This window comes from Lathyrus oleraceus, chromosome 5, assembly GCF_024323335.1.
Source record: "Lathyrus oleraceus cultivar Zhongwan6 chromosome 5, CAAS_Psat_ZW6_1.0, whole genome shotgun sequence".
Lineage (NCBI taxonomy): Eukaryota > Viridiplantae > Streptophyta > Magnoliopsida > Fabales > Fabaceae > Lathyrus > Lathyrus oleraceus.
The window spans coordinates 225,146,960-225,172,954 of NC_066583.1; positions in this window are offsets into that span (position 1 = coordinate 225,146,960).

A 25,995-nucleotide genomic window follows, 5' to 3' on the forward strand; every position below is an offset into this window, starting at 1 on the left:
GGCAGCTTTATGTCTAATGAATTTCATTGAAACATCACTGAATAATTACCGAGATTGCAACATTGAACTCCATTTGGAAGATCAATACACTCAGACAGAAGGACATCCGTTACCGGTTAGGGCAAACATATCAAGGATGACTCGCTGAGGAAAAAGAGGTGTATTCATTATCGGTTACTAGGTAATATAACCTACTGGGGAGAAAAGATCAAATAGGATTTACAACTACTTGTTACTGGGCAGAAGACCAAAGAGAGAGTAGCCGTCACTGGTTAGAGTGAACATATCAAGGATAAACTCAAAGGAAGAATATCTGTCATCGGTTAGGATGCACATATCAAGGATAGACCACCTGGGGAAAGAGGAAGAATATTTGTTACCTATTAAGGTAAACATATCAAGGATAAACTACCAGGGAGGAACAGGAATTGCAACTATCGGTTACTGGGCAGAAGACCAAAAACATAGAGAGAATCTGTCACTGGTTAGAGTGAACATATCAAGGATAAACTCTGAGGGCAAAATAGGATTTATATCTACCATACTGGGTAGAAGACCGCAAAGAAGAGAAAATATGTCACCATTTAAAGTGAACATATCAAGGATTAACTCTCTGGGGAATAAAAATAGGGATTATAACTACCTTTTTACTGGGTAGAAAACCACAAAGGAAGAATATCCGTCACCGGTTAGGATGAACATATCAAGGATAGACTTACCGGGGAAACGTGAAAACAAATTCGTTAGGAAAAATAAAGGAAGTAGATTACATTTTACCGGGTAAAGGGTAAAGGTAATGTACTCAACACCAAGAAGAATATTACCAGTTACTGGGTAATAGACTCTTGGAGACCAAAAGATCTATCTAGGCAAGAACTAGAAAGAAATGATCAATCAAATACTCAACCCAATGAGGATATAACTCAGCGGGGATGGTTCCAACCAGATAATAAATTGGGGAGGAAACTGAAGTAATCATCATCCACGAGGAAATAACCTAGTGGGAAATGAGAAAGGATAAACTCTTTTTGCTTAAAGGGCTGACTCTCTACATTTGAAATAGGACAGACACACCAAATCTGCATGGAGAAATAATATCACCAAAATAGGGGATCAGAAGAAAAATCAATGCGATAAAATGCATAATGAAATATCTGATGTTGTGTTATATATGCATGAATACGCATGTATGTGATTATGATTATGCTGACAAAACAACACAAAGGATACAAATAACAAAGATTTGAATCATCACTATAAAACACTCGGCTAATCTTAACAAGATGGAAACACCAACTGGAGAATCTGCTAGGGATGAAAACAATCTAGCTCCGAATAAATCAATTATGTATGGGAAGACATGGAGAACATGCTTCCAATCAATCATGGTAAACTCCATGGGGGAAGAGAGTATTGCTGAAGGATAATCAACTAGACATGTCGAGGATAGAGAAGGATCTGCTGAGGATCCAAATCAGTCAACGCCGCGGGGAATTTTAAGGCAATACCATATCAAATGGGAGACAACCTTGCAAAGAACAAAAATCAATATTGCTTAGAACCAAACATTATCGGGAATGAGGGAACTTCTATCATAAGATGAACTTCTCCAGGGAATACAAGAGATAAAACTCTAAATGGGGGAATCGAGAAAATTGTTGGGGGATGCTGTAACTTGTTGGAACAAAACCAAAGACCATCATATTCCTCAATAATCATCAAATTCTTCTTGGAAATTGCGAAATAAACCAATTCCAAGACAAAAGATAAACGAATCATACTCACACAGGGGAAAAACGGTCGCGGTTTATGCAACATAAACAAATGCAAATGGGGATCTGAAGACCAAATAAAAGTTCTGGGATATCCAGGGTCCAATCATCAAATCATAAATTAGGGAATGCAGAACATGAACACCTCAGTTGGGGAAGATGAATTTGCAAAGGGGACCAATCATTAGCTCAACCGGGGGTAATAGGTTGCTTGGGGAGCAACTTCTTAACCAAGCTGGGAGCAAACGACGAACTACTAGGGAGGAAAAAGTTACCAAACCAACTGCTTAGGGAAGACCAACAATGCTTCACACTTCACGACTTACCTGCTCTTAGATTACTGTTGACATTCCTTGCTAAAATCGATTATTCTTAAAGTGAATGTTATTATTTTAAGAAAAATAATTATTCATTGATTTATTTCAAAATTATCATCATAAAAATTCAATTTTATTTAACAGAATTAAATAAGAATAGAAATAATTGGATAAAAGCTCAACTTTATTTAATAGAATGGTAGTCCGCAAATGGCGAGACTCCATGGATCTTTACAAAGTTTGAGAAATGGTAATTTATATGGGAAAAGAGCTACATTGAATACAATGATCACTACTCTCCTTACCAACTTTGAAATCCATTGTATTCTTGTCTTTGGGTTGAGAATGACGAATCAGAACCAAATGACTGCTTTTCAAAACTGCTTCCATGATTAGGACCAACCGAATGCAGTTACTTTTCATAATCCCTAATTTTTGCCTAGATTGCCCCAAGGAGGGGTATTCAATCTACCGGGATAAATTTTCTATTATATGTCTCTAACTTTTATCTATATCGCACTTTGGGATTTTCAATCCACCGAGACACTCATTTTTGCCTAAGCCGCCCTTTCGGGTTTTCAACTTAGCGAGCTATTCTTTTCTTTTTTAGGCGAAGTATTTCTTGACTGCATCGTGTTCATAGGACGAGTGAACTCTTCACCGTCCATAGTTATAAGAATCAAAGCACCGCCTGAAAAGGCTTTCTTCACAACATATGAGCCTTCATAATTAGGAGTCCATTTGCCCCTAGAATCAGGTTTGAAAGATAACATTTTCTTGAGCATGAGGTCACCTTCTCTGAACACACGAGGCTTGACCTTCTTATCAAAAGCTTTCTTCATTCTCTGTTGATATAACTGACCATGACATATGGTAGTTAATCTTTTCTTTTCAATCAAATTCAACTGGTCATATCTGGTCTGGTACCATTCAGCTTCAGTTAACTTTGCATCCATCAATACGCGTAATGATGGGATCTCAACCTCCATAGGGAGCATAACTTCCATGCAATAAACAAGAGAGAAAGGGGTTGCCCCTATTGAAGTGCGGATGGATGTACGATACCCATGCAAAGCAAATGGGAGCATTTCATGTCAATCTTTGTACGTCACTACCATCTTCTGAATGATATTCTTAATGTTCTTATTTGCAACTTCAAAAACCTCATTCATCTTAGGTCTATAGGGAGAAGAATTCTGATGTGCAATCTTGAAGTCTTTGCAAAGAGCTTCCACCATATTATTGTTCAAGTTCGATCCATTATCAGCAACGATCTTACTTGGCACATTATAACGACATACAATTTGATTCTTGATAAACCTAACCACCACCTACTTTGTCATATTTGCATATGATGTCGCTTCAACCCCTTTTGTGAAGTAGTCAATAGCCACCATAATGAAACGATGTTCGTTCGAAGCTTTGGGCTCAATCATGCCAATCATATCAATTCCCCACATGGAGAAGGGCCATGAAGAGGAAATGGCGTTCAACAGTGCCGGAGGAACATGAATCATATATGCATAAATTTAACACTTGTGGCATTTCTTCACAAACTTGTAACAGTCGGATTCCATTGTCATCCAATAGTAACTTGCTCTCAACATCTTCTTTGCCATAGCATGTCCGTTGGAATGAGTACCAAAGGAACCTTCATAGACTTTTTTCATCAATAAGTCTGCTTCATGTCTATCCACGTATCTGAGCAAAACTATATCGAAGTTTCTCTTGTAAAGCACATCACCATTCAGGTAGAAGTTGCCAGCTAATCTTCTCAAAGTCTTCTTATCTTTCAAAGATGCCCCAGGCGGGTAAATATGACTTTGGAGGAAACATTTGATATCATAATACCATGGATTTTCATCTTTGACCTCTTCAACAGCAAATACATGAGTTGACCTATCAAGACACATTACAATCAAATTAGGAACCTCATTCCAAAAATTTACCACAATCATTGAAGTCAACGTTGCAAGAGCGTCTGCCATCCGGTTTTCATCTCGAGGGATATGATGAAACTCAACCTTTGTAAAGAAAGTTGATATCCTCCTCGCATAATCTCTATATGGTATCAAACCGGGTTGATTCGTCTTACATTCACCTTTGATCTGATTAACTACCAAAGTTGAATCTCCATAGACGTCAAGATACTTGATTCTGAGATCAATGGCTTCTTCAAGCCCCATAATACAAGCTTCATACTCAATCATATTGTTTGTAAATTTGAAGGTCAATCTAGCTGTAAACGAAAAATGAGTGTCGTGAGGAGTAATAGTCACTACCCCAATGCTATTACCATATGAATTAATAGCTCCATCAAATACCATGCCCCAATGAGAACCAGGTTATGGCCTTTCTTCAAGCATTGGTTCATCACAATCTTTCATCTTCAAGTACAAAATCTCTTTGTCAGGAAAATCATACTGCACTGAATGATAATCTTCAATCGGTTGGTGAGCTAAATGGTCAGCCAAGACACTACCTTTGATAGCCTTCTGAGATTGGTATTCAATACCATACTCAGATAACAACATCTGTCAACGGGAAATCCTCCCAATTAAAGCAGGCTTCTCAAAAATACACTTGATTGGATCCATTTTGGATATCAACCAAGTAGTATGATTCAACACATACTGGCGCAGACGCTTATCAGTCTAAGCCAATGCGCAACATGTCTTCTCAAGCATAGAATGCTGAGTCTCACAATCGGTGAATTTCTTACTGAGGTAGTAAATTGCATATTCTTTCTTTCCAGACTCATCTTGCAGACCAAGAACACAACCCATACTCTCATCAAGCACAGTCAAATAGATGATTAATGGTCTTCCTTCAACAGGAAGAGACAAAATCAAAGGCTCAAGCAGATTCTCCTTTATATTATCCTTGGTCCAATCACAAGACTAATCTTTCCGGAGAAGCTTGAAAATAGGCGTACATGTGGCAGTCATATGCGATATAAATTTTTAGATATAATTCAAGCGGCCGAGAAAACCTCTGACTTACTTCTCAGTTTTTGGCACAAGCATCTCTTGTATTGCTTTGACCTTGGCATGATCAACCTCAATATCCTTCTTACTGACTATAAAGCCTAAGAACTTACCAGAACGAGCACCAAAAGTACACTTATAGGGATTCAAGCGGAGTTTATACTTCCTCAAACGATGGAATAACTTCAACAAATGCTCAATATGCTCTTCTTCGTCACTTGATTTATCAATCATATCATCAACATAAACTTCAATCTCTTTATGCATCATATCATGAAAAAGAGTAGTCATAGCTCTCCGGTACGTTGCACCAACATTCTTTAAACTGAAGGGCATCACTATAACAGAATGTTCCCCAAGGTGTAATGAATGTGGTATTCTCCATATCTTCAGGTGCCATCTTTATCTGATTATAACCGGAAAATCCGTCCATAAACGAAAAGACTTTGAATTTAGTTGTATTGTTTACTAACATATCAATGTGTGGCAGAGGAAAATCATCTTTCAGACTGACTTTGTTCAAATCTCTATAGTTAACACACATGCAGACTTTTCCATCTTTCTTAGAAACGAGCACAATATTGGCCATCCATTACGAATATTCGGAGGTAACAACAAAACCAGCATCAATCTATTTCTGTACTTCTTCTTTGATCTTCACTACTATATCAGGATGAGTTCTTCTCAACTTTTGCTTGACTGAAGGGCATTGTGGCTTCAAAGGCAATTTATGCTCCACAATCTCATAATCCAAACCAGACATGTCTTGATAGGACTAAGCGAATACATCAGAATAATCTCGAAGAAGATCAATCAACCTCTTCTTAGCTTCTGGACACAGTTGAGACTCAATCTTGACTTATTTCACATCATCCTCAGAACCCAAGTTGATTGATTCAATCTACTATTCGAACGGCTGAATGGATTTTTCCTCGTGCTCAAGCAAATAGGATAACTCATCAGATACTTCTTCATCATCATTCTCTTCCTCAGCTTCAAACATAGGGAAATCAAAGTTTAGAGAGGGAGTAAGATCATTGTATTTAATGGATTTGGGAACCAACCTGCATAATGATTTGATATTTTGCTTTTAGAGATGTGGAGTGCGAACAAACATTATACAGATGGAAGATTATTATTTATTTATGTTTTTTTTGTGATTACCATTTTCATAAAAAGGAAAAATAAAACATCATAGATGTGGATGAATAAAATTGTATTTCATTGATGATAATAAGGAAAATGCCCAACAATGTTCACTTCTCTCTTATGCATATGAGAAGGATTTTTCTAAAAATAAATGAAAACAAATTACTTAGAACGATGAATAACAGTAGAAACATCAACAACAACCCAATTGTTGTAAGTTTGGACGTGTGTCACAAAATTGGCGCAAGTTTCGTCTCTGTCACCACTGTCCTAAATAATGGCAGCTGAGTGTTTATCATTCCCATGAATGAACCCTCCACTGCTAAATATTGGTTGCATAACCTTGACATTGGTGTTGAATGGCCCTGATTGAAATCCTAGCCCTGCTCTGTTCTTGTTCTCGGCGACCTCCACAACACGACCCCATTTATCAATACTGCCAACCTTAATAGCCTTTTGTGCATCTTTTAAAGAAGACATGGGTGTCCCAATTTTCTTTAATTCATCAGCAATGGACAAATCTTGGAACGACGTTCCAACTTCCTCCTCAGCATCCACATAAGTGAAAGATGACAAATGGCTTACCAACAATGCCTTCTCTCCACCAACAACGACAAGCTTGTCGTTCTTCATAAATTTCAGCTTTTGGTGTATAGTAGACGTCACAGCTCCAACTTCATGAATCCATGGCCTTCCCAACAAACAACTATAGGCCGGATGGATATCCATTACCTGGAAAGTAATTTGAATATCACTCGGACCTATCTTCACTAGAAGGTCCACTTCTCCAATGACATTTTTACGGGAACCGTCAAACGCTTTAACAACCACGCCGTTGTTCCTCATCGGGGCGCCTTGATAGGAGAGTCTTGACATAATTAACTTTGGTAACACATTCAATGATGACCCAATGTCAACCAATACATTGTACAAATCACCCTCCTTGCAATTCATCAAAATATGTAACGTCAAATTGTGATTTATGCCTTCCTCAGGAAGTTCCTCATCACAAAAGCTCAAATTGTTACAAGAAGTGATATTGGCAATAATGTGGTCAAACTGATCCATAGTAACATCGTGTTCCACGTAAGCATGTTCCAACATTTTCTGCAATGCTTCTCTGTGTACCTTAGAATTCATCAACAATGACAACACAGAGATCTTTGACGGCGTCTGGAGCAGCTGCTCTACAACATTAAATTCACTTCTTTTAGTTAATCGTAGCACCTCATCATTATCGCTAATCTTCAATTTGTTGGATTCACTAGACTAACACATTGGAGCACTAACCGGGTCCACTGCAAGAATCTCTGCCTTCTTACCTACATAAACATCTTCTATAATATTTGGAAAAACTGGACTGAACACACGACAGCTACGGGTCACCTTTGTAATATCTGCAATATTTACCACTGAGTCTGCAACTGGTAGAGGGACCTCTTGACCATTTCCAATCATTGTGGCATTATACTAATATGGCACAGCTTTATCGAATGCATAGGGGACAGGGCTCGCTAATCGTATTACCAATGACGATACCGGTCTATTGACATTATTGCTACTACTGCTATCGAATTGAATAACTACCCGCTCAGGGGTCTTAAACACTAGCACAATGATGTTCATATCATCTTCCATATCCCTTGACTGTTGAATCTGGATTACATTCTCATCCATCAACTTTTGGATATCCCTTTTGACAATCATACACCCACGGGGATTTACACTGCCAATGACACAACCATCATGGTCATGTTCACAATCACTAATTAAACACAAAGTTCTATGCATTTCAACCAAAGATCTACGAATACACAACCATCATGGAATTACTGAAGAAACTTGGTGCTGATATTGATGGGCTTGATAAATTTTCCTCATATGAGGCCTCCTCTGCCTCCCAGTTGACATTGAATTAGTTTCTCCTTCTTTCTTCTTAGAGAAACTCCCACCATACTTCTTGCTGCTTGACACTTCATCCTTGGACAGACGTTCTTCACTGACTCCCTCCTCTAGTCTAATCCCCATATTTACCATTTCGGTAAAATCATTGGGGGAACTTGCAATCATACGTTCATAATAAAATGAACTCGGTGTTTTTAGGAAGATCTCAGTCATCTCCTTCTCTTCAAGAGGCAGGCTTATTTGATAGTGAATCAACAGCTGATCATTATCAGTTTGAGTAGACATTTTCTTGGCATACATAACAAGATGGCTCAATGGACATGTAATCCCTTTGTACTTTTCAAAGTCTACGACCTTGAATTTCACCAGAATTTTAACGTTAGGAACCAAACAGAGTTCAGCAGCACTCTTTCCAAACAAGTATTTCCCTTTCAGAGTCTTCAATTCTTTGCGCAACTCAAGGAATTGATCTTTCATCTCATCCATATTTTCATAGACATCTGGACCTTCAGACGGCTCAGAGTGGTGATAGTCTCCTTGACACGAGGCAGAGTATGAACGATGGGAGGAGGTACTGACATGATCGGGCTAGATGTCGACAGAGAAACAAACATGGGCACATACCCTTCAGGCACAAAATTTGGTGGTATTCCCCAAGGAAATTCAGCAGGCATAGCAGGAATGGGTTGGCTGGCAGCTGTCACAGTTACAGAAGGAGAAGCAATCTCAGAAATGACAGTCCTCTAAGGAGGAGGAGTTGCAGAAGACGGTGACGGTTGGTTCTGAGCAGCAATGACTGACTCCATCAGTGTTGTAATTCAGGCAATCTCATCCTTCAGCTCTCTATTCGCTTTCTCTAGATGCTCTATTCTCTTCAGTTGATTAGCACGAGTGTTATATCGGTGAGTCAGCTTGGCTGATGCACAGAAGAAGAACTGATAAGACATCTGACGGAAGAAACCTGTTATGCAAATGATGCATGAAATGCAATGCTTTTGATTGTTTTTTTAATTTCAAGGAATATGTGAAGTCTTACTTGCAAATATATATTAAATAATAATAACAATTCAATTGACCATAAAATCTCTTTTTATTCATAAAATTGGAAGGATTACACTGAGTACATTTTCAGAAACCAAAGTACAAATACAAGAGAAAAGGAAACTATCATCCTAAGGATCCATAGCAACTGCATCAGACGATCTGGCTATAGGTGCATACTTCCTTCGGATGCGTCGAATCTCGGACTCAAAGGATGTCTTCATCTGAGCCTTCTCGAGGACTAGCTGGTCAATAATCTTCTTTCAAGAACGGGAAGGTTGAGGCATGCTAGAGGAAGATAAACCCTTTGTCTTTCTCTGTCTCTTTACTACATGGTCTTCAAGAATCTCAATAAGTGCATCATTGTCTTTCAACTCAAGCTGTAACTCCTCATGCTTTCGGTTCAAAGCATGGAACCGCTCTTCCTACATATCTCTCTCTTGCTTCATCTTGGCAAGTGCGTCTTCAAACTCCTCTACATCTTGGTTAGAGAGAGTTAATGGCTCAGCCACAACCAAAGATATAGGTATTTTATAAGCGTACGACATCTTCAGCTCCAAAGCTCTCTTCTTCACCCAAATAGTGTAAGCTTCAAAAGCTACATAGTTGCATGGACCAAGCTCAGATCTTCCCTTCCTATGCATATTATGCCAAGCATGCACCATTATTTTCTTCAAAAGTTTGGGATCTTTACCCTCCTGATAGAATAAACCCTCTAACTGAACGTTATTAGGCTTATCTCTCAAAGGGAAGCCAAGTTGACGACGAGCCAAAGCAGGATTGTAGTTGATTCCTCCTTGTGTACCAACAAGAGGCACATTAGAGAACTCACCATAACTATCAATAATATCCAAGCTACTCAATGCAGAATCATACCAATCAATATCATCATTAGTGAGAAATATAAGTCTATGGGACCATCGTAGACATTGTCGGTTCTCCATGAAAGCAAGCGTCTGCGGCAAGTGCAAAATAAACCACTTGTACAGGAGAGGAACACAACACACAATAGTCCCACAACCTTTAGAATTCCTCAAATGCAAAGAGAAATATATGTCACCCAACAAAGTAGGAACAAGATTTCCAATCAAGAAGATCCTAATGGCGTTAACATCAATAAAACCGTCAATGTTAGGGAACAAAGCTAAACCATAGATGAGTAATACAAAGGTGGCTTCAAAAGCACCCCTGCTACCAGCTTGAGCAAAAACAGTAGCTCTTCCAATGAGGAACTCATAAGTCAACCCAAGAATACCTCATTTCTTCACCCAATGAACCTCAATCTCAGATTTCTTCAGATGAAGAGCTTCATCCATGACATAAGATCTGGGAATCTCCTCTAATCCACTGAAAGGTACTTTGTTAGATACAGGCATACCCAAGAGGTGGGCATACTCTTATAACATAGGTACAAGTTGATAATCTGGAAAAGTGAAGCACCAGTAGAGAGGGTCATAGAACTGAACTAAAACACTCCGAAGTCCTTCAACCACATCAGTAGATAACACAGATAAGAGCTTCCCATGACGTTTCTTGAAGTCCAAGGGATCTAATACAAAGGATGAGAACTTCCTTAGCTCTTTCAAATCAGGACATCTAAAACTGTACTTCTTAGTGTTCCTTCGTCCATAATCTATGGTCTAAAAATATTTGCAAATAAGACCTTAGTTTCCTTGAAATTTAATTTATGTGATGAATGTCATGATGTGCATGTATGCATGAATGCAACAATCACACACAAGGGATCACACACAAGGCAAGCACAAACAAAGGTCAAGGAATGAATCAAGTCATCATCAAGATCAATCATCCATTTTGGTGGATTATTGTTTTGACCTTATCAACACCCAAGTTCCATTGATATTTATGAGACTTGATCGGATCAACCGAGAATCGAAGGGTTTGTTGTGAGTCACGAGCATGGAGTCAGGTTAAGAACCATCCCAAAGGAGTGTACTAAGGATAAAAACTTGTAGATCATGTTCTATAAAATTTCCTAGAGTCTTAATCCCATATATTAGATATTACAGGTTAGGATGGCTAACTCATCAACCCATAATATTCTCCAGAGAAACTCGTCTGAGTGTAGTATCGCGTAACAATTATGGTCAAGTCTACACTTGAACAGTCTCTGCACTACGTCCTAAATAGGCCAAGTTGGGTTAAATGTTCTACGGTTCTCAACTTCTCGGACCCCAAATCAGAGAAAGTAATGCCTATCCACAAATAACTTGTGTGACATCAGTAACACTAAAGAGGTCTCCACTGAGTAGATGGGTCTCAAGCCAACTTGTTAAGGACTACTCCACACAAGTTGAACATTACTATACCATCCTCTTATCTTAATTTCACTCAAGTTCGGGTTAGAACTTATCTCACCACTCAGAAATCACCAAGCACAACAAACAAATTATATCACACAAACAATATACACAAACATCAAATATACAAATATATACACATAAAAAAGTAGGCTAACCCCACTGAGGACTACTCCCTAGCAGATTCACCACCTAATTTTTGTAGCGGTAAATTCGTGATTATCAAGCTATAGATAAACTTGACGTCAGTAAAACCAGAGCAACGCGTTTTTATTATTTCCAAAGGAAAAAGGGAAAAGTACGAACAAAATGCAAAGATAAGAAGTTTTCAAATCAAAACTAATAAAATGGCAGAGATTACAGGTAAGGGGGTTGGTTACACAGAGGGAAGGTGTTAGCACCCAAAATGTCCTATGTACTCCTAAGGAGCCCTTATTTGTGTGCAAATGATTTGGTATAAATGATGTTTGATAAAAAAAAGAATTAGGGGATGAGAAAAGATTTTATTGATTATATTTTTGTGTTTCACAAGACCTTCGGTCTTTTGCCTACATACCAACATAAAAATGAGGGATAAAAACCCCGTAGTTCGTGGTAAAAATTTCAAAGAGGTTGATGAATTGATTTTAACAAAAGTTTAAATGAAAAGGCACAAAAGGCCAAAGGTTTGAATGGGGTTGTTAGTTCTTTTTGTCTTTTGAAATTTTAAGTCAATATGGTTAAGTTTACTTACAAATTTGATTTAAGAAAAGAAGTTTAAACAAATCAATGACATAAGGCCAAAGTTTCTAATCATTAAAACATGTCTAAGTTTGAAATCACAAGTAAAGAAAGTTTTTGAAAAGAGGGAGATATTTTAAAATTTAAGAAGTGGGGGGAGATGAAGAGGCTAACCTAAGCAAAAATTTAAAAGTTAAGAGTTGAAAAGATCTAACTAATGCGATGCGATCCAACATATAAGAATGTCATATAGAAACCCATTTTTCTTTGGACTTTGATCAAACAATAAGCAATAAGAAATAAGCAATATCCAGCCATCATGAAGATCAAGGCATCAAATAAATATAGCCATATCCAAGCAAGCATTCCAATAGCTAGCAGTCTTCAGTGTCTTCCAATGTAGCAGATGAAATATTCCTTGATCAAATAAGAACAGAACATCAGAAATAGACAATAATAATACAAATAAGCTCAGAGATAGAGTAGCAGATGAATCAAAAGGATCCAAGGACTTGCAATCAGATGAAATTCACTGTCAAGGATAACTCAGTCTCAGATGTTGGCATTGACCAAGTCCTTTAGCATAGGGAATGTTGCCTAGTTCTAAGCCCAAAAGTCCAGATCAACTCCTAACAGTCCACCAAATGTTTTTTTAGGGTTTTTGTTGTTATTAGGTGTTTTAGGGTCCTAAGACCACAAACAAAATCAAAACATAAAAAAAAATATATACAATCACAAGATATGGCTCAAGTGAGCAAAGTGAAAATGTTTTGGAACATAAACAAGTTGCAAGAAATGTAAATGGTAATGAATGATAAATGACTGAAATTTAGATTATATAAAGTAAATGACTTGAAAATAAAAGCATAATAAATAAGACTTAATCAATGGTTAGTCAAATGTTAGTGTTGAGTTTTAATTGATTAAGTCATTCTTTGAAGAACACTCAACCATTCATTCACAAGTATGAATCCTTAAACCAAGACATCTTCCATGAGAAGGGATCTAACTTGGATAATTCAACAAGTATGCCACTAGCTCTCATGAAAGAAAAAAGGTCAAGTTTTCATACAATGCCATGAAGAATGAGAGACTTACGATCTCACTTACTAGAATGTTATGCTTTGAGGGTCAAATTTAGCTCTATGTTAAGCAATCATAATTGAACTTATGTAGAAGTCACAACTATCTGAGGTAGGGCGATAAAAATATAGGTGTTAATGCATGTTAGAGATTTGGTATAAGGAACCAAACTCCTAAAACATACCACACACTAAATGAAAATGGGAGGTACCTATCTCAGTCAGACTCATATTGATTCATCTGACACAAGGTCATTGATGAATCAATTAACATTTAGACATTAGAGATTTCATTGGTCAAATGAGGGAATGGGGAAGAATAAGGGTGAAGATAAAGAGGGAGGGGTAAATAGAAACACAAATTGATCATGAGAGGAATTTCATCTGATCAATACCATCTATTCATTTTGGGAGATGAAATGTACATTTCATCAATCCCCTAAATCCAATGGTTTTGATCAAACAAACGTCAAATTAACCATGACCAAGGGCCAAACAGAAAGTCAAAATCACAAGACCATAAAAATGACTCAACATAACTTTCAAGCATTTAATCAATAAAAAATCAATTTAAAAATGAATTAAAATACATTTTAATTTGGTCAAAACCCCAAATCCCTTCAAAACACCAAATAAATGGCCAAGGGATTTATCCTAGGTCAAATAGGTCAAAGGACCTTAGACAAAAAAATTTAGAATTTTTAGAAAGTCAAAAGTATTTTAAAATAATTAAAAATATGCACAAAAACATTTAATTCATGAAAAATACCAAAATTAATCCAAAAAATAATTTTAATTCAAAATATGGAAGAGAAATATATTTAAAGATTTTTGGTGAAAGTCCTATAATTTTTGGATTAAAAATGGATTTATTATTTATTAAACAAAATAAAGTTATTAAATAAAAATTCAAAAAATAAAAAGAAATTAGAAAAAACGAGGGTCATCAGATATCCATCATTAATTGAGGTGGTAGATCTAATAGCTAAGCGCGCACGTTCTATGGTGAACCTGAGTCAATGCATCACACGCGTGGTAATCAGAACCAAGAGCCAAGATTAAAATATTTTGAAAGGATCAGATGGTTTGGAAGGTGCCAACGGACCAGTGGAGCCCTAGCTCCGGTCATCTTCTCTGATGGACCTCATCGGACTGGTCCACCACAAACCATCACAAAAATGAAAACCAAGGACATGATTATAAAGGAAAAATGCCCAAGAGCTCGAATCTGACCTCCATTTCATCCAATTCCAAGTATATTGAAAGATACATGGATTTGAAATTTGAGGTTCATGATCTGAGTTGCTTCGATTTGACCTCAAAGCAACTCAATCTTGTTGCCTACATTGGTAGGACTTTAGACAACCAATAATCAAGCAAAATAGTTGAGAAATGAGGGAGAATCGAAGAAGAGAAGTTTGAGAAAAATTACCTTCGGGTAGCTTCAATTCAGCTTGATCTTGCTTCCAATTGGCCTTGGCTTGACTCTAGAAGCTTGCAGGAAGTGAAATGGATCAAAGAGAGGCTTGGATTCTTGGAGTTTCAATCTCAAAACAAAAGGAGATTTAAAACTCGATTTCAAGTGAAATCTTCAATTTTATCCTTTAATGGAGGTTAGGGGAGCAATGGTTCAAAGCTTGGGCAAGCAGGGATCCTTCTTCAGATCCCCATGGTCATGTATATATAGGCTACAATTTGCTTTTCACACACTTTGAAACTTTGCCAATTTTTGCAACTTTGGTGCATGGATGCATGGGAAATGATTTGGGCCCAATTCATGATGTAATATTGCTCTAATTCGTGCATAATGGATCCTGAGTCATTTACATGTAAGCATGCAAAAGGAAATGGACAAATGAATTCAAATCCTTCAAAAATAAACCAATGAAAGGAACCATGCGCAAGTCCCTCAAATCGTGTCCAAATGAAGTGATATTTGATGTTTTGGAAATGTGATATTGTTAGATGCCCAAAAGTGCTTATTTGAGCTATCAAATGTGGGCATCTTTCACTCCATTTCCTTGCTAAAATGTCGAAACCACCTTTGTTTCAGATGAAATGCAATACAATGATAATCTATCTTGGTACCTTTGATTTGTGTGTTATTATGCAGGAAGTAGGCATGAAATAATAGAAAATGAAGACACAAGAAATGTGGCAAAGGAATCAAATAAAACAAGCATTCATCAGCTTCCTCGCTAGGCGAGGGCTATGGCGAAGGACTCGCTAGGCGAGCGTCCAGCGAAAAGCTCCAGTATTTAACAGAGGCAAACATCACCACACTCGCTAGGCGAGCTTCCAGCGAGGAGTGTGGCGAACACGTCCAGACTTGGTGAAAAGCGCAGCCAGCACTCACTCGCTAGGCGAGCCATTAGCGAGCTGCCAGCGAGCATTCCAGTAGCAAAACCTCTCAAGCTCGCTGGAGCGAAGGTTGGAGCGTGCCCTTCGCTAGGCGAAGGTTTTGTTCGCTCAGCGAACATGACAGTCTGGGAAAGGCTGTTTCTCTGGGCGCAGGTGCCTCAGGTGCCTCATTTAGGGGCTCGCTAGGCGAGCCATTCTGCTTGCCTAGCGAGCATGACAGCCCAGTAGCAGCTCCTATAAGTAGCAAGTACCACTTTTTGGAGCCATACCTTATTTTTCCATACTTTTGTACTTTTTCTAGATATTTTACAGCATTGTTCCAAGGATCTTTTGTGACCTAAAAACCATTTCTCTTCATCTCTTAACCATCTTTCACAAAAAGAAGGTGGATTCCCATCCAATCTCGATTATTCGACTCGGATGTTGATCAACCTTCTTCCGAAACTTGTTGACCAAGCTACCATGAAAATGAGTAGCTAAGTCCTTCATTTTGTCAAGGTTAGATGTAGATGATCATTAGCTTTGTGTGTAAATGTAAGGATCTTCATTTGTAAACTCTTTAATGGTGAATATATGGTGAAAACTTTGTTCTTATTGAAAACTCTTTGTGTTGGTTTATGATCGAGAGATGTTTACCAACTCTTAACCTAGGTTTTCATCCAATCTTGTTTGTTAGCTAGAGATAGTAATGAATGATTTTGTTCACCATAAGGTTGAACCAAAAAGTTGTCATTTTGATAGATTGTGTTAGAGATAAACAATGGATAAAAATGGGAAAACTCACAATGTGTGTTAGAGATAAACACATTGGGAGGACTTTGTGAAATAGTTTATCATCTAAAGGAGTTTATAAGTTTTGTTGATCGAACATATACACGCAAAGTGATCGTCGAACCCTAACTTTGGCAATATTTCTCAAATATTCAAACAAAAACTTTTACCGCATTTTATTATACTTTTATGCAAGATACCGTGACAAATACCAAAACCCCATTGTTACCTTAAGCTAAGAATTAATACAACTGTCGAAAGGCGGTGATATCTCACAATCCCTGTGGATACGATAACAAAAACCCGACACTTAAAATTACAATCAACAAAATGGCGCCGTTGCCGGGGATTGTGAATTGATATTGCGAGCATCGTAATAGTTGTTTAAAATTTTAGCTTTCGGATTTTTGACTTGTGCTTGTAATTTGTTTGGTTTAGTGTGCAGCTTACGTTTTATGCGAGGGCAAATCCCTGTGGACGAACTTCTTTTTGATCCTGAGATCGAGAGAACCGCAAGGAGGCTCAATAGCAAAACGAGACGTAGGAGGCAACAGGCTAAACAACGTCAAGAGCAAGGAGAAAGTTCTTCTACCACAAATCCACCACCATTCATACCTAACATGGAGCCACCACCACCGCCTATTTCTACTCCATGCATAAACAGTCCAAGAAACACTGCTCAGTTTGCCAACCACACGGGAAGGCAAGCTGAGATGAAAACGGGAACTCTCAATTTATTATATGGAAGTCCATTCACCGGAATGGACCATGAAGATCCCTTTGCTTTCCTCACAAAATTTTATGAGATATCATTGGCGGCCGGAGTGGATCAGGCTCAGGAGCTACCGTTATTCAGAAGATTATTTCCACACGCTTTGCTCGGCAAAGCAAAAGATTGGTACCTAGATCAAACACCAGCCGTCATGACAGACTGGAACGTGTTAGAAGAGAAGTTCATCGAAAGATTCTTCTCCCATAACCGGTTCATGGAATCCAAGACGGCCATCTCGGTGTTTGCACAAGGAATCAATGAATCCTTAAATGAAGCGTGGGAAAGATTCAAATCCATGCTTCAGAAATGCAAAGGGCATGGATTTGATGAGATGACTCAAATCCATATTTTCAAAAATGGACTTCAACCAAATTGCAAGACGTTGTTGGATGCTACCTCGGGTGGCTCTTTATTGTCTAAAAGTGCCGAAGAAGCTACAAATATCATAAATCGAATGGCTCTAAATGATCTTCAGAGTCAAAGTCGAGGAAACTCTTTGAAAAAGTCGGGAGTGCTTGAACTAGGGACGAACGATGCCATCCTTGCCCAAAACAAACTCATCTCACAACAAGTGGAACTCTTAACGCAACAAATTAAAGAGTTGAGGGAACCTTCTAAAGCTAAACAAATAGCTTGTTGTGAGCTTTGCAAAGGTGAGCATGACACCGGATTCTGTCCACCTCCGGGGTTCGAAGATGTAAACTACATGGCAAACCAAAGGGACTACCAACCGAGACAACAACAACAACCTTATCAACCAAACCCTCAAAATCAACAACCACATTTCCAAGAGAACCAAGGGTTCCAACCTAGAAGTAACTATTACCATAACCAAGGTTATGGAGGTGGTTCTTCTAGCCGTCAAAACCCTCCCCAAAATCCTTATCAATCTCAACAACCGCCGGTCGTAACTTCTAAGTTGGAAGAGACATTGACGCAATTCATGCAAATGTCAATGGCAAATCAAAAAAGCAACGACGCGGCTATAAAAAATCTCGAGACTCAAGTTGGGCAACTTGCTAAGCAACTTGCGGAACAACAAACCGGTCCTTCCTTTTCGGCAAACACGCAAATAAATCTTAAGGAGCATTGTAAAGCGATCATGACGAGAAGTGGGAAGGAGTTGATGAGTGAGAATAACAAAAGAGTTGAGAGTGAACAAAGAGAGAAAAAGAAAGAAAATGAGGAGGAAATAGTGGAGGAAAATATTGATGGAGAAGTGGGGGAGTGGAGTGAGGAGGAAGAAGTTGAAAATAACGAAAAGAATGGTGAAGTTGAAAAGAAAAAAAGTGTGGAGATTGAGAAAAATAAAAGTGATGAGGTAGTGGGGGAGGAAGTGAAAAAGCCTAGATGGAGGAGTTCTAGAGTTGCAAAGGGAAATGAGGTAGTGAGCACTACTCCAATCCAAAACCTTCCTTATCCTCATGCCCCGTCCAAAAGAGAGAATGAACGGCATTACGCCCGGTTCATGGATATTTTTAAACAACTACAAATAAACATTCCGTTTGCCGAAGCCTTGGAGCAAATGCCCAAGTATGCCAAATTCATGAAGGACATACTTACAAAAAAGCGGAGGTATACGGAACCGGAGACCATCGTCCTAGATGCGAGCTGTAGTGCCATTATTCAAAGGACACTTCCAAAAAAAGAGGTTGATCCGGGAAGAGTTACTTTGCCAGTTAAAATTGGTGATATCTATGTCGGGAAGGGACTAATTGACTTGGGGTCAAGCATTAATCTTATACCTTTGTCTATTATAAAGAGGCTTGTCAACATTGAAATTAAGTCCATCCGAATGACGTTGCAATTGGCAGATAAGTCGACAACCCATCCGCATGGCGTAGCCCAAGATGTGTTGGTTAAAGTCGACAAATTCTTTTTCCCGGTCGATTTTATTGTTATTGATATGGAAGAAGATGATGATGCTCCGCTCATCTTGGGCCGACCGTTCATGAAAACCGTGCGAATGATGATAGACGTTGATGACGGTTTAATGAAGGTGAGAGTTCAAAATGAGGAAGTAACATTCGATCTATTCGAAGCAATGAAGCATTCAAAAGATAGAAATGATAGCTTTCGCATCGATGTGATTGAAGAAGCAGTTTTGGAGGTTTCTAAGCATATTCACGAGATATCTCCTATGGAGTTAGCTCTTGACGACTCATTGGAGGTTTTCACCGTTGAAGAAGAGCAAGCTCTTGAGGAATGCTTAAAGGAACTTGATAGTTTAGACGAACTACAACCGTGGGAAGTTAAGGAAGAAGACTTGAAGAAGGAGGTTATTAACGAAAAAGCGCCTATTGAATTGAAAATACTACCTTCTACTTTGAAGTATGTATTCCTAGATGAGACCGAAGCAAAGTCGGTCATCATAAGCAACCTTTTAACAAATGATGAAGAAGCCCGCTTGATCCATGTGCTAAAAAAAATCAAGAAGCCATGGGTTGGACTCTTTCCGATCTAAAAGGAATTAGCCCTTCCTATTGCATGCACAAGATCTTGATGGAAGAGGATTTTAAGCCGATAGCTCAACCTCAACGCCGCTTAAATCCTACCATGAAGGAGGTTGTAAGAAAAGAAGTTCTAAAGCTGTTGGATGCGGGAATGATTTACCCGATCTCGGATAGTCCATGGGTTAGTCCCGTACATGTGGTTCCGAAGAAAGGTGGAATTACCGTGATCCGGAATGACAAGGATGAATTGATCCCTACTAAAGTTGCAACGGGGTGGCGAATGTGTATTGATTATAGGCGGTTGAATACCGCAACTCGAAAAGACCATTTTCCACTCCCGTTCATGGATCAAATGCTCGAAAGACTCTCGGGCCAACAATACTATTGTTTCTTGGATGGCTACTCCGGGTATAACCAAATTGCGGTTGACCCGGCCGATCATGAAAAGATGGCTTTCACATGTTCGTTTGGAGTGTTCGCATACCGAAAAATGCCCTTTGGGTTGTGCAATGCACCGACGACTTTCCAATGATGTGTGCAAGCCATTTTTGCCGACCTTATTGAGAAAACAATGGAAGTCTTCATGGATGACTTCTCGGTATTTGGTGGATCCTTTAGTCTATGCTTTGCAAACTTGAAAACGGTGCTTGAAAGATGTGTGAAGACCAATCTGGTACTTAATTGGGAGAAGTGTCACTTCATGGTGACCGAGGGGATCGTGCTTGGCCATAAAGTCTCTTCAAGGGGGCTTGAAGTGGATCGAGCTAAGGTTGAAGTGATTGAAAAGTTACCTCCTCCGGTGAATGTGAAGGGAATCCGAAGCTTTTTGGGGCACGCCGGGTTCTATCGGCGCTTTATCAAGGACTTCTCAAAGGTGGCTAAGCCTTTGAGCAATTTGCTAGCTAAGGACCAGGTATTTCTCTTAACCGATGAATGTTTGCAAGCTTTTGAAACTTTAAAAGAAAAATTGGTTACCGCTCCGATTATAGTCGCTCCAAATTGGAATTCAAATTTTGAACTAATGTGCGATGCAAGCGACTATGCAATTGGAGCGGTACTTGGCCAAAGAAAAGAGAAAATTTTTCATGCGATACATTATGCAAGTAAAGTTCTTAACGAGGCTCAAATAAACTATGCCACCACGGAGAAAGAACTACTTGCAATAGTGTACGCGCTTGAAAAGTTTAGATCTTATCTTATAGGGTCTAAAGTCGTAGTGTATACCGACCACGCGACGATTAAATATTTGCTCACCAAACCGGATTCGAAGCAAAGGCTCATCCGTTGGATCCTCTTGTTGCAAGAATTTGATGTTGAAATCAAAGACAAGAAAGGATCGGAAAATTTGGTGGCGGATCATTTATCCCGCTTGATGAATGTGGAGGTTACCGCGTCGGAGAAGGAAATCCGGGAAGAATTTCCTGATGAAAAACTGTTCAAAGTTCAAGTTAGGCCGTGGTTTGCAGACTTTGCGAACCACAAGGCTAGTGGTTTTGTGCCTCCCGATCTAACTTCGAACCAAAAAAGGAAGTTTCTTTCGGATGCCAAGTATTACGTATGGGATGACCCGTACTTGTTTAAGTTGGGTAGTGATAACCTTTTAAGGAGATGCGTTACTGGCGATGAAGCGCAGAGCATCCTTTGGCATTGTCACAACTCGCCTTACGGCGGACACTATAATGGGGTGAGAACGGCCACTAAAATCCTTCAATCGGGATTTTATTGGCCCACTATTTTCAAAGACGCACATACCCATGCGCAAAGTTGTGATAGTTGCCAAAGAAGCGGTGGGATTGGTAAGAGAGACGAGATGCCTCTCCAAAACATCCAAGAGGTCGAAGTATTTGATTGTTGGGGTATTGATTTTGTAGGACCATTCCCACCCTCTTATGGGAACGAGTATATGCTTGTCGCAGTTGATTATGTTTCTAAGTGAGTTGAGGCGATTGCCTCACCTCGGGCGGATGCGAAAACGGTGATAATTTTTTTGAAGAAAAACATATTTTCCCGTTTCGGAACCCCCCGAGTGTTGATAAGTGACGGAGGGTCACACTTTTGTAATGCACCGTTGGAAAGCATTTTAAAACATTACGGTGTATCACATAGAGTGGCAACTCCGTATCACTCGCAGGCTAATGGGCAAGCTGAGGTCTCTAATCGTGAGATTAAGAGAATCCTCGAAAAAACTGTGTCAAATTCGAAAAAAGAGTGGTCCCAAAAATTGGATGAAGCGTTATGGGCATACCGTACCGCCTTCAAAGCTCCAATTGGCCTAACTCCTTTTCAATTGGTGTTTGGTAAAACTTGCCATTTGCCGGTTGAATTGGAGCACAAAGCCTTGTGGGCTCTAAAATTCTTAAATTTTGAAAATGATTTGGCCGGTGAGAAAAGGAAGGTGCAACTACTTGAGTTGGAAGAGATGCGCAATGCCGCATATCACTCAAGCTGGTTGTACAAAGAGAAGGTAAAGAAATACCATGACAAAAAGCTCCGAAAGAAAGAATTTGTGCCCGGACAATTGGTCCTCTTGTTCAATTCCAGGTTGAAGTTATTCCCCAGAAAGTTGAAATCAAAATGGTCCGGGCCATTTCGGGTCAAAGAAGTTAAGGAGTACGGAGCTATTGTCATTGAGGACCTGGAAAAGAAGGACAGTTGGACCGTCAATGGCCAACGTTTGAAGGTTTATCTTGGCAGTCATGTGGATCGCGAGAGCTGTGCTATTCCGTTGGATGCTCCTCTGTGAGCATCACACCGTCGAGCTTAGCCGACGTTAAACAAGCGCTTGTTGGGAGGCACCCCAACATTGTAAGTATTTACTGTTTTCCTGTTCTGTTGTATTGGGTTTCCAATTGTTAAAACCATGCTGAATGTACCTGGAATGCTGCCTTTGAAAAGGCAAATGATGTCATGCTCGCTTGATGCTCGCTAGGCGAAGTAGTAGCGAGCTGATTCGCTAGCTGCTCGCTAGGCGAGGCAGCAGCGAGCGCTGCGTGACAGCACTTATTTAAATTCTCAGCAGACCTCTCATTTGGGGCCCAAACACAATTTTCTGTTTGACAACTCTGCTGAGGTATTTGCACGAACACTCACCTCACTCTCTCATTTTCATCACTCTCACAAACACTCAAACCCTAAATTGGAGGATTGTGAACCTCACTGCATTTCATATCCAATCACTTTTTTTTTTTGCTAAGGTTTGCCCTATACCATTTCTTTATGTTTAAGCTTTGTTTATTTCTGATTTGAATGTCATTTAGGATGAAGTTGTTGGTATGGGAAACTTTAGGTTTGCATGTGGGGATTTTAGGTTTTTCAATTGGGAATTTTAGGTTTTGCATGTGAGTTTGTAATTACCAATAGCATAGAACGTTTCTTTTCTTGATATATCATTAGGTTCTGAAATTGAAACCATTAGAATGTGGGTTTTGGGAAAACTTTACTGAAAAACCTGCAGAACCCAAAAACCCGTAAGGTTCGCTAGCAGCTCGCTAGGCGAACCAGAGGCGAGCGTTCGCTGCCACTTCGCTAGGCGAAGCAGCAGCGAGCATGACAGTACTGTGAATTCTGGTTTTGCTGTCTAATCTGTTTTGTGTGTGTTGCTTCCTCTTTTATTTTGCAGTTGGAATCTAGATCCGGCGCTTCAAAGAAGAGAAAGGGCGGGAGCACTTCCCGTCCCGTGCCAATCCAGTTTGATATCGACAAATTTGTCGGGCCGAAGCAAGCCGCAAGGTACATTGCTTTGGAGAAGCGGAAAATTCTACCGGAGAAGAGATTCGTCATCAACCCTGAAGGCACGAACAGAACATTCGCCGGGTTGATTAACACGAAGAAGTGGGATCGGTTAATTAATCCCCTGGAGCATTATGATATAGCAACGGTGTGTGAGTTCTATGCGAACGCACTTCCTGATGATGACGAGCCATTTACTTGGACATTTAGAGTGGCCGGTCGTCCAGTTGCTTTTGATCGGGATGCTATTAACCGCGTCCTTGGTGAACCGCTCCAACTGGGAGCCGAGGAGAGAGACACCTACCACACAGACTTACGGCTTCACCGGGATATTGATGCGATCTCTGCTGCCCTGCTGTTAAGAGGGAAATCAGTTGAGCTGAACCCATCTGGGGTTCCTATGAGATATCACAGGGAGGACATGACTCCCTTGGCTCAACTGATCCTGCTATTGGTTCTGACAAACATCCAACCCAAGTCCCACACTTCTACAGTGCCGATCCCAGTGGCACACTTGGTACACTCTATCCTCACTAACGTCCAAATCGATGTGGCGAGGATTATTGCTTATGAGCTTAAGTCCATGATTGAAAGCGGGCTAAAGTCGGGGGCTCGTGTGAATTGTCCCCTGGCTTTCCCCTGCCTAATCATGAGTTTGTGCATACAAGCGAGGGTGCGGCTACCTTCTAGGGGTCAAGTAAGGATCCCGCCACCCATCGATGACCGTTATGTGGCCAAGTATTGCAGGGCGAAGAATGTTAGAGGTAGTGCAGCTGCAGAGGGTACCGGGGCTTCTGATGGTCCTGGTACTTCTACTCCCGGACCCGATCCTTACCTGCAGGCTGTCTGCAATTACAATTGGGACTGGATGGCGGTTACTCAGCGTGCCATGCTCGACATGCACGATTCTATGCAGCGGTTACAGCTGCAGGGAAGTGACCCCACCGGTGATCACTCATTGATAACGCGTGAGCAGTTTGTGCTTAACGCTAACTGGCCTGTGGACAGGCCTGTGTTTGGTGAGGGGGCGGGTGCTGGTGCGTCTTCTGGTGGTCCTGCTGATGGTGATGATGATGATGATGAGGCTACCGGTTCTGAAGCCGGTAGTGAGGAGGGTTCTGAGTCCTTGGAGGGCTAAGTTTTTTATTTTTTTTCATGTTATGTTTTATTTTGATTGTATTTCCAGAATTCTGTATTTTGATTTTCGCTTTGTACTTTTGGGGTGTTTTATCCCCCATGAACAAATTTATATTTTGAAGTTTATATTATTATTTCTGTTTTAAATTTGGTTTGTTTTAATAAATTTTTGGTTGGTTGAGTGGCAAACCTTCTAGATTGGTTGCCCCTCAAAGAAGTATCCAATGAAGGTGCATCCGAGCTTGGATGGCAATGATAAGAATAAACAAGTGAATAAGGCTAAGGTACATGGTTACCTCCGGCTAGAATTTTAGAATGCACTAAGAACTTTACTCTTTTTTGTAATTGAGTATTGTCTTTTTGCAACATAATTGAATGAATGTTTCATCTAGGACTTAAAACCACAAATTGTGAGGAAACCTCAATTGTACACTTAAATGCTGGATTCTAATAAGTTTTGTTGATTCATTTGATTCATGCTTTGTCTTTTATTATTGTGAATATGTGGAAGCAATTAGAAATGATCAAGGCACTTGTTTTCTATTGAGCACAACCAGTTCCAAATACAACTTACCTATGAGCAGAGAGAGTATTCGTTAACCCCTTTGAGCTTAAACAGTTGAATCTCAGCTTGAAATAAAGTGAGATTTCAAAAATCTTTTTTTTACAACCCGGAAAATCTTGATTATTGTTCTTTTGCCGTAAAAAAGTTAAGAGCATTCACTTAGGGTGAGTAAGAAATCAGTTGGGGAGAACGAAAATGAGAATTGGTAAGTACCACAACTCTTGAAAAACCGAGCAAGCATAAAAAAAAAAATATATATATATATAGAAAATATAGAAAAGAAACATCTGTTTTGTAAATATGATGTGAAAGAAAAGAACAAAAATAGAAAGAATGAAAATTAATGCTTGCTTGGAAGAAAAATAGTGAAAAACAAAAATTGAGTTGTGAAATAAAAGTTGTGAAGGTTTCAAATGAGAAATAAATGGAACGAAGTTGAGATGTGTAAATAATGTACAGTGAATGTCTCTTTTGCATCGGCAATCTCGTTTTCAATGGCCTAAGAAATGACCCTTGTTTGTTAACCTAACCAAGCTTCAACCGAAAAGCCCTTAGTGATCTTCGTGCTTCCACATTACCATTTATAATTGTTAGACATTGTATGAATCAAATTGATTTCTTCATTATTTGTTAGAGAGTGAGATTATTCCCGCGGTTGCAAACGCATAAATTCTTCAATCCTTATTCGAAGAGGAGAGATAGGGTGATTCATTCAAAATAATATTATTGTAGATAGATACATATTTCGCATTACTATTAAGTTTTAGTTCTTGTGTATTATTGTATTCGAACCGTTGGAAATTTGTATCTGCTGATTCGCTTGTGTTTGAGCCGTTTTATCCGACTTCGGAGAAACCTTTTTCTTAAAGCAAATCCTCTTGTCCTTCAAGGGGCATACTTTGCTTGAGGACAA